Consider the following 9,944-nt stretch of genomic DNA (forward strand, 5'->3'; position numbering starts at 1 on the left):
CCTCCTCTTCTCCTTTCTTCCTCCTCTTCTTCTTTCTTCCTCCTCTTCTTCTTTCTTCCTCCTCTTCTCCTTTCTTCCTCCTCTTCTTCTTTCTTCCTCCTCTTCTTCTTTCTTCCGCCGCCTCTTCTTCTTTCTTCCTCCACTTCTTCTTTCTTCCTCCTTCTCTTCTTCTTTTTTCCTCTTCTTTCTTCCTCTTCTTCTTTCTTCCTCTTCTTTTTTTTTTCTTTAGCCTGGTTCTCACCAAGCCTCAAAAAATTGTCGTAAACTCGTAGGTGTTCCTCTCCATGGAAATCTTTATTAAAAGGCAAAAGATTTATTTGATGTGAAGATAAAGCCGAGTATAATTGTATTACTATGATCCTACGTTGATATAACGCCGACAGTTTGCACAGCGTGTAATACTGATATATCACATTTGTAAAATGCTGACCTGTCACACAAAGCTTTACAAAGTATCTCAAGATCAGATTGTAACGTGTGTGGTCAGATATAGGTCTGCCAACAAACAATGTAGTGCACCCCCCCCCCCCCCAATAATCTATCCAGTTGATATCCAGTAAGGTGGGGAGAGGTAGCTCTGTCCATACATCTCACCATCTCATTGTGCCCTCTATTAGACCTGCAATCCAGCAGGATCTGTCATCGGATGCCTTTCAGTTCCTAAGAGTGTGCATTATCCCATACATATTAGTCTATGGAAACCCAATTGTCATCCCCCCCCCCCCCAAAAAAAGGTAACCCCCCTTTTTTTTTTTTTTTTTTACTGATATCCTTATATCTGTTTTTTTAACCACTGCAGCCCAAGCCTAAGCTGACACGTCTCTCCTACATGTAATGATCAGCATTGTTTTATAGAAAATTACTTAGGACCCCCAAACATTCTATCTTTTTTTAAGCCGTGGCCCTAGAGAATAAAATGGTGGGCGTTGCAATTTTTTATGTCACGCGGTATTTGTGCAGTTATTAGTTTGAAATGGTTTTTTTTTATTTTTTTAATAATACAATTTAGTGAACTTTAATGCACAACAACACAATATAGCAGCCAACTGTTAAGTGAGATATAAAAGATGATGTTACGCCGAGTAAATAGATACCTACACATGTCACACTCGGAAATTGCGCACGTTTGCGGAACGGCGACAAACGAGGGGACCTAAAAATCTCCATAGGGGGCGCTTTAAAAGCCTTTACAGGTTACCAGTTTAGAGGTACACAGGAGGTCTGGCGCTGGAATTATTGCTCTTGCTATGGCGTTCACCACATGTGTGGTGAGAACACTGTTTACATATTCATGTGCGACTGAGGTATGCATTCACCTTTGCACGCAAGCATGGGGGGGGGGCCTTTTAAAAAAATGTGTTTTACTATTTATTACATTATTATAATGTTGTTTCATTTTTTATCACTTTTATTGCTATCACAAGAGTTGAAAAATATCCCTTGCAATAGCTGGAGTAGTGACAGGTCCTCTTTATGACGAGATCTGGGGCCTTTTAGGCTAGGTTCACACCTATGCAGGTTGCGTTTGAGGTGTTTTTTCAATGCGTTTTGAGTTTTTGCACTTGCGTTTTTGACGCGTTTTGCTTTTTTGTTTTTGTTTTTTTTTCTTGTTGCTAGACAGATTTAAATGCAAAACGCGGCGAAAAGGCAATACACGCTTTCTGCAGCGTTCCCATTGAAATCTATAGAACCCAATATACAACATTTCTGCATTCAAAAAAGCCCCTGACCCTTTCCAAAAAGCGCAGCAGGTGAAAACACGGAGACGTGAACCTGTCCCATAGGGAAAGCATGTTAAATGGACTGTACTGCGTTTTTGCAAAATGCAAAACGCTGCAGGAAACGCTTAGGTGTGAACCTCGGGTAAGACCCCAGATCTCCCCTCTACCCCTAAAAGCATCAGATCCACCAAAATCGTGCTTGACCAGATGCTTTCCTACACCGGCAATGACTTGTTTACATCCTGCCGAAACCGGGAGAGTCAAAATCCTCATCCCTTCCAGTTTCTTATACCATAGAGATGATCAGGGATGTCCTGGTCCTCAATCATCTCTATGGTAAACTGGCGGAACTGCTGGCTTCAGTCCCAGGCTCCCCAGGGGAACAGAGAGCCCAGAGGAAGGCAGCGGAAGGTAGCGGGGGGGGGGTGACCCCCCTTCCTCCATCTGTACAAGCAATCCATTGGCTAATTAGCTGCTAGAATCACTTTTACATAAAATTGCCACCTGAAAAAAAGATATCGGGGCGACGGTTGGAGCCGCAGGGAGGGCCATGGATAAGGGGGGAGCACCAGTCTCCTGAACGGGGCCCAGGCCAGCAGGGGGGCCCAGGAAGTTGGGTTAATTGGATATGGGCAGGGAAGGGTGAGCAGGGCAATTACTGGAACCGATCCCCTGTATGGCTCTCTCTGCAGCAGCTGAAAGCCGGCTTCTTCTCCTCTTCCCCCCAAGCTAGCTTTCAGCTGCTGCAGAGAAAAACATACAGGGGATCGGTTCCAGTATTTTACCAGCCCCTTCCATTCCTGAATGAACACAATGAGTGATCGATACCAATCACTCGCTGTGTTTATTCATAACTGAAGTATAGTAAACATGTTTTTTTTTTGGGGGGGAGGGAGGGCCCTGTCAGGTTGGCTGTAAGGGGCCCCATGGTTTCTAACAGCAGCCCTGGCCGCAGGCATCATCCCGGCATTGGCACCTGGCGACATACCAGTACATTGTGGAGGCTGAAGTGGTTAATCCTTTGTTACATCTCAGTGCTGTTGATCTCCGCAGCCTCTTTGAAGCCATTTCTGGTCTTCCTGCCCTCCAGGAATATACTGCGTGACATTTTTTCAGTTTGGGTTTCCTGATGGAGAACAGTGGACCTTGTGAAGGGATGGACGCTTGCTCAACCAACCCAAGAGTCCAATGTTAAGGAATGGCCTAAGCCGCCATACTGGCTGAAATGTGTCAGTGAGTAGTGGCCAGTATGGCGGCTGAGGCCATTCCTTAATGTTGGACTCTTGGGGTTGGTTGAGCAGCATCCATCCCTAACATTGGACTCTTGGGGTTGGTTGAGCAGCATCCATCCCTAATGTTGCACTCTTGGGGTCGGTTGAACAGCGTCCATCCCTAACGTTGGACTCTAGGAGTTAGTTGAGCAGCGTCCATCCCTAACATTGGACTCTTGGGGTCGGTGAGCAATATCCATCCCTCAACGTTGGACTCTTAGGGTTGGTTGAGCAATGTCCATCCCTCAACGTTGGACTCTTGGGGTTGGTTGAGCAGCATCCATCCTTAACGTTGGACTCTTGGGGTCGGTTGAGCAGCGTCCATCCCTAACGTTAGACTCTTGGGGTCGGTTGAACAGCATCCATCCCTAACGTTGGACTCTTGGGGTCATTTGAGCAGCGTTCATCCCTAACGTTGGACTCTTGGGGTCGGTTAAGCAGAGTTCATCCCTAACGTTGGACTCTTGGGGTCCGTTAAGCAGCATCCATCCCTAACATTGGACTCTTGGGGTCGGTTAAGCAGTGTCCATCCCTAACATTGGACTCTTGGGGTCCGTTAAGCAGCATCCATCCCTAACCTTGGAACTCTTGGGGTCGATTGAGCAGCATCCATCCCTAATGTTGGACTCTTGGGATTGGTTGAGCAGCGACCATCCCTAACGTTGGACTCTTGGGGTCGGTGGAGCAGCATCCATCCCTAACGTTGGACTCTTGGGGTCGGTGGAGCAGCATCCATCCCTAACATTGGACTCTTGGGGTCGGTTAAGCAGCATCCATCCCTAACCTTGGACTCTTGGGGTCGATTGAGCAGCATCCATCCCTAATGTTGGACTCTTGGGATTGGTTGAGCAGCATCCATCCCTAACGTTGGACTCTTGGGGTCAGTGGAGCTGCATCCATCCCTAACGTTGGACTCTTGGGGTCGGTTGAGCAGCGACCATCCCTAACGTTGGACTCTTGGGGTCGGTGGAGCAGCATCCATCCCTAACGTTGGACTCTTGGGATCGGTGGAGCAGCATCCATCCCTAACGTTGGACTCTTGGGGTCGGTTGAGCAGCGTCCATCCCTAACATTGGACTCTTGGGGTTGGTTGAGCAGCGTCCATCCCTAACATTGGACTCTTGGGGTTGGTTGAGCAGCGTCCATCCCTAACGTTGGACTCTTGGGGTCGGTTAAGCAGCATCCATCCCTAACGTTGGACTCTTGGGGTCGGTTGAGCAGCGTCCATCCCTAACATTAGACTCTTGGGGTCGGTTGAGCAGCATCCATCCCTAATGTTGGACTTTTGGGGTCGGTTGAGCAGCATCCATCCCTAACGTTGGACTCTTGGAATCGGCTGAGCAGCATCCATCCCTAACATTGGACTCTTGGGGTCGGTTGAGCAGCGTCCATCCCTAACATTAGACTCTTGGGGTCGGTTGAGCAGCATCCATCCCTAATGTTGGACTTTTGGGGTCGGTTGAGCAGCATCCATCCCTAACGTTGGACTCTTGGGGTCGGTTAAGCAGCATCCATCCCTAACATTGGACTCTTGGGGTCGGTTAAGCAGCATCCATCCCTAACGTTGGACTCTTGGGGTCGGTTGAGCAGCATCCATCCCTAACGTTGGACTCTTGGGGTCGGTTGAGCAGCATCCATCCCTAACGTTAGACTCTTGGGGTCGGTTGAGCAGCATCCATCCCTAACGTTGGACTCTTGGGGTCGGTTGAGCAGCATCCATCCCTAACGTTGGACTCTTGGAGTCGGCTGAGCAGCATCCATCCCTAATGTTGGACTCTTGGGGTCGGTTGAGCAGCATCCATCCCTAACGTTGGACTCTTGGGGTCGGTTGAGCAGCATCCATCCCTAACGTTGGACTCTTGGAGTCGGCTGAGCAGCATCCATCCCTAATGTTGGACTCTTGGGGTCGGTTGAGCAGCATCCATCCCTAACGTTAGACTCTTGGGGTCGGTTGAACAGCATCCATCCCTAACGTTGGACTCTTGGGGTCATTTGAGCAGCGTTCATCCCTAACGTTGGACTCTTGGGGTCGGTTAAGCAGCGTTCATCCCTAACGTTGGACTCTTGGGGTCGGTTAAGCAGAGTTCATCCCTAATGTTGGACTCTTGGGGTCGATTGAGCAGCATCCATCCCTAACGTTGGACTCTTGGGGTCATTTGAGCAGCGTTCATCCCTAACGTTGGACTCTTGGGGTCGGTTAAGCAGAGTTCATCCCTAACGTTGGACTCTTGGGGTCGGTTAAGCAGAGTTCATCCCTAATGTTGGACTCTTGGGGTCGATTGAACAGCATCCATCCCTAACGTTGGACTCTTGGGGTCCGTTAAGCAGCATCCATCCCTAACGTTGGACTCTTGGGGTCGGTTAAGCAGTGTCCATCCCTAATGTTGGACTCTTGGGATTGGTTGAGCAGCGACCATCCCTAACGTTCGACTCTTGGGGTCGGTGGAGCAGCGTCCATCCCTAACGTTGGACTCTTGGGGTCGGTGGAGCAGCATCCATCCCTAACATTGGACTCTTGGGGTCGGTTAAGCAGTGTCCATCCCTAACCTTGGACTCTTGGGGTCGATTGAGCAGCATCCATCCCTAATGTTGGACTCTTGGGATTGGTTGAGCAGCATCCATCCCTAACGTTGGACTCTTGGGGTCGGTGGAGCAGCATCCATCCCTAACGTTGGACTCTTGGGGTCGGTTGAGCAGCGACCATCCCTAACGTTGGACTCTTGGGGTCGGTGGAGCAGCATCCATCCCTAACGTTGGACTCTTGGGGTCGGTGGAGCAGCATCCATCCCTAACGTTGGACTCTTGGGATCGGTGGAGCAGCATCCATCCCTAACGTTGGACTCTTGGGGTCGGTTGAGCAGCGTCCATCCCTAACATTGGACTCTTGGGGTTGGTTGAGCAGCGTCCATCCCTAACATTGGACTCTTGGGGTCAGTTGAGCAGCATCCATCCCTAACGTTGGACTCTTGGGGTCGGTTGAGCAGCGACCATCCCTAACGTTGGACTCTTGGGGTCGGTGGAGCAGCATCCATCCCTAACGTTGGACTCTTGGGGTCGGTTGAGCAGCGACCATCCCTAACGTTGGACTCTTGGGGTCGGTGGAGCAGCATCCATCCCTAACGTTGGACTCTTGGGATCGGTGGAGCAGCATCCATCCCTAACGTTGGACTCTTGGGGTCGGTTGAGCAGCGTCCATCCCTAACATTGGACTCTTGGGGTTGGTTGAGCAGCGTCCATCCCTAACGTTGGACTCTTGGGGTCGGTTGAGCAGCATCCATCCCTAATGTTGGACTTTTGGGGTCGGTTGAGCAGCATCCATCCCTAACGTTGGACTCTTGGAATCGGCTGAGCAGCATCCATCCCTAACGTTGGACTCTTGGGGTCGGTTGAGCAGCGTCCATCCCTAACATTAGACTCTTGGGGTCGGTTGAGCAGCATCCATCCCTAATGTTGGACTTTTGGGGTCGGTTGAGCAGCATCCATCCCTAACGTTGGACTCTTGGGGTCGGTTAAGCAGCATCCATCCCTAACATTGGACTCTTGGGGTCGGTTAAGCAGCATCCATCCCTAACGTTGGACTCTTGGGGTCGGTTGAGCAGCATCCATCCCTAACGTTGGACTCTTGGGGTCGGTTGAGCAGCATCCATCCCTAACGTTAGACTCTTGGGGTCGGTTGAGCAGCATCCATCCCTAACGTTGGACTCTTGGGGTCGGTTGAGCAGCATCCATCCCTAACGTTGGACTCTTGGAGTCGGCTGAGCAGCATCCATCCCTAATGTTGGACTCTTGGGGTCGGTTGAGCAGCATCCATCCCTAACGTTGGACTCTTGGGGTCGGTTGAGCAGCATCCATCCCTAACGTTGGACTCTTGGAGTCGGCTGAGCAGCATCCATCCCTAATGTTGGACTCTTGGGGTCGGTTGAGCAGCATCCATCCCTAATGTTGGACTCTTGGGGTCGGTTGAGCAGCATCCATCCCTAACGTTAGACTCTTGGGGTCGGTTGAACAGCATCCATCCCTAACGTTGGACTCTTGGGGTCATTTGAGCAGCGTTCATCCCTAACGTTGGACTCTTGGGGTCGGTTAAGCAGCGTTCATCCCTAACGTTGGACTCTTGGGGTCGGTTAAGCAGCGTTCATCCCTAATGTTGGACTCTTGGGGTCGATTGAGCAGCATCCATCCCTAACATTGGACTCTTGGGGTCGGTTGAGCAGCATCCATCCCTAACGTTGGACTCTTGGGGTCCGTTAAGCAGCATCCATCCCTAACGTTGGACTCTTGGGGTCGGTTAAGCAGTGTCCATCCCTAATGTTGGACTCTTGGGATTGGTTGAGCAGCGACCATCCCTAACGTTCGACTCTTGGGGTCGGTGGAGCAGCATCCATCCCTAACATTGGACTCTTGGGGTCGGTTAAGCAGTGTCCATCCCTAACCTTGGACTCTTGGGGTCGATTGAGCAGCATCCATCCCTAATGTTGGACTCTTGGGATTGGTTGAGCAGCATCCATCCCTAACGTTGGACTCTTGGGGTCGGTGGAGCAGCATCCATCCCTAACGTTGGACTCTTGGGATCGGTGGAGCAGCATCCATCCCTAACGTTGGACTCTTGGGGTCAGTTGAGCAGCGTCCATCCCTAACATTGGACTCTTGGGGTTGGTTGAGCAGCGTCCATCCCTAACATTGGACTCTTGGGGTTGGTTGAGCAGCGTCCATCCCTAACGTTGGACTCTTGGGGTCGGTTGAGCAGCGTCCATCCCTAACGTTGGACTCTTGGGGTCGGTTGAGCAGCGTCCATCCCTAACATTAGACTCTTGGGGTCGGTTAAGCAGCATCCATCCCTAATGTTGGACTTTTGGGGTCGGTTGAGCAGCATCCATCCCTAACGTTGGACTCTTGGAATCGGCTGAGCAGCATCCATCCCTAACGTTGGACTCTTGGGGTCGGTTGAGCAGCATCCATCCCTAATGTTGGACTTTTGGGGTCGGCTGAGCAGCATCCATCCCTAATGTTGGACTTTTGGGGTCGGTTGAGCAGCATCCATCCCTAACGTTGGACTCTTGGGGTCGGTTAAGCAGCATCCATCCCTAACATTGGACTCTTGGGGTCGGTTAAGCAGCATCCATCCCTAACGTTGGACTCTTGGGGTCGGTTGAGCAGCATCCATCCCTAACGTTAGACTCTTGGGGTCGGTTGAGCAGCATCCATCCCTAACGTTAGACTCTTGGGGTCGGTTGAGCAGCATCCATCCCTAACGTTGGACTCTTGGGGTCGGTTGAGCAGCATCCATCCCTAACGTTGGACTCTTGGGGTCGGTTGAGCAGCATCCATCCCTAACGTTGGACTCTTGGGGTCGGTTGAGCAGCATCCATCCCTAACGTTGGACTCTTGGAATCGGCTGAGCAGCATCCATCCCTAACGTTGGACTCTTGGGGTCGGTTGAGCAGCATCCATCCCTAACGTTGGACTCTTGGGGTCGGTTAAGCAGCATCCATCCCTAACATTGGACTCTTGGGGTCGGTTAAGCAGCATCCATCCCTAACGTTGGACTCTTGGGGTCGGTTGAGCAGCGTCCATCCCTAACATTGGACTCTTGGGGTCGGTTGAGCAGCGTCCATCCCTAACGTTGGACTCTTGGGGTCGGTTGAGCAGCATCCATCCCTAACGTTAGACTCTTGGGGTCGGTTGAGCAGCATCCATCCCTAACGTTAGACTCTTGGGGTCGGTTGAGCAGCATCCATCCCTAACGTTGGACTCTTGGGGTCGGTTGAGCAGCATCCATCCCTAACGTTGGACTCTTGGAGTCGGCTGAGCAGCATCCATCCCTAATGTTGGACTCTTGGGGTCGGTTGAGCAGCATCCATCCCTAACGTTGGACTCTTGGAGTCGGCTGAGCAGCATCCATCCCTAATGTTGGACTCTTGGAGTCGGCTGAGCAGTGTCTATTCCTATCATTGGACTCTTGGGGTCGGTTGAGCAGCGTCTATCCCTAACGTTGGACTCTTGGGGTCGGTGGAGCAGCATCCATCCCTAACGTTGGACTCTTGGGGTCGGTTGAGCAGCATCCATCCCTAACGTCGGCCTCTGGGGGTCGGTTGAGCAGCGTTCATCCCTTCACTTGTATTGGCCAACACTGAGATCACTCCCCTCTTCTCACTTGCCAGTGGGGTGACCCTTTTCCTTCCATCCACATTTTGGAGCGGCACCATAAGGTATACTTTTCACTATGAACAGTGGACTGTGCCTGCTCACCGTGAGCTGAAGTAGCCAGAAGCCCATGTGAGGGGGAAGTGGTGACAATGCAGGAGCATAGTCTGGAGGGACAGAATGCTGATTGATCAATAAATATTACCATGCACTCTTATGGGATCTCTCCATAAAAGGTTGGACTTTTTCAACAAGCTGAGGATGCAGATTTGTCAGGAAGCGCCTGAACAAGGTCCTTCATGGCAGGATCGCCAAGGATTAGTTCAAATAAAACTGTAAATTCAAAAAAATCTAAAATGTGACTTTTGAAATGACGATAACAATGTAAATCTTCCAGGAGATTGTAGCGATTGGGTTTACCTCTGATTTAACCCTTCGGTGTCGCCTCTCTATCTTCGGATGGAGTTAATAGTTGGTCTCAGTTGTGCGGATGGCAAAGCAGAGCTTTGGAGAGGTCAGGCGGTTTGTTGCGCCCCCTGTTGGTGAGTGTGGCGCTCTCTTGTTCCCCCCCTCCCCCCGGCTCCATCCTGGCTTTCCTGCCGTTGTTTGTATCCGGCGCTGCACCTGTGTCTCTCGGCGTTCATCACGTATTTATTTATGGAGATGCTTTGACAGGCGCGGCGTACCTCCGGGCCCTCAGAGCTGCGATGTTTCCCCCCCTCCGCTGTGCAAATGAGGGGAGAGCAGGCACCGGCGGCTAATAATATAGGACGAGGCGGCGAGCGCGAGAGACGAGGCGCATAACGAG

The 9,944-nt window shown here is 51.1% G+C and overlaps 1 non-coding gene across 1 annotated transcript; it reads right to left on the bottom strand.

The window, feature by feature from the left end:
• Window positions 1–227: 227 nt before the first annotated feature.
• On the bottom strand, window positions 228–342 carry LOC149436816 (U5 spliceosomal RNA). The gene has a single exon (XR_016308263.1). It is a non-coding gene; the product is annotated as a U5 spliceosomal RNA (small nuclear RNA).
• Between the last annotated feature and the right edge of the window lie 9,602 nt (window positions 343–9,944).

This window comes from Staurois parvus, unplaced genomic scaffold (assembly GCF_062004578.1).
Source record: "Staurois parvus isolate SC_StPar_1 unplaced genomic scaffold, SC_StPar_1.0 ptg001335l, whole genome shotgun sequence".
Lineage (NCBI taxonomy): Eukaryota > Metazoa > Chordata > Amphibia > Anura > Ranidae > Staurois > Staurois parvus.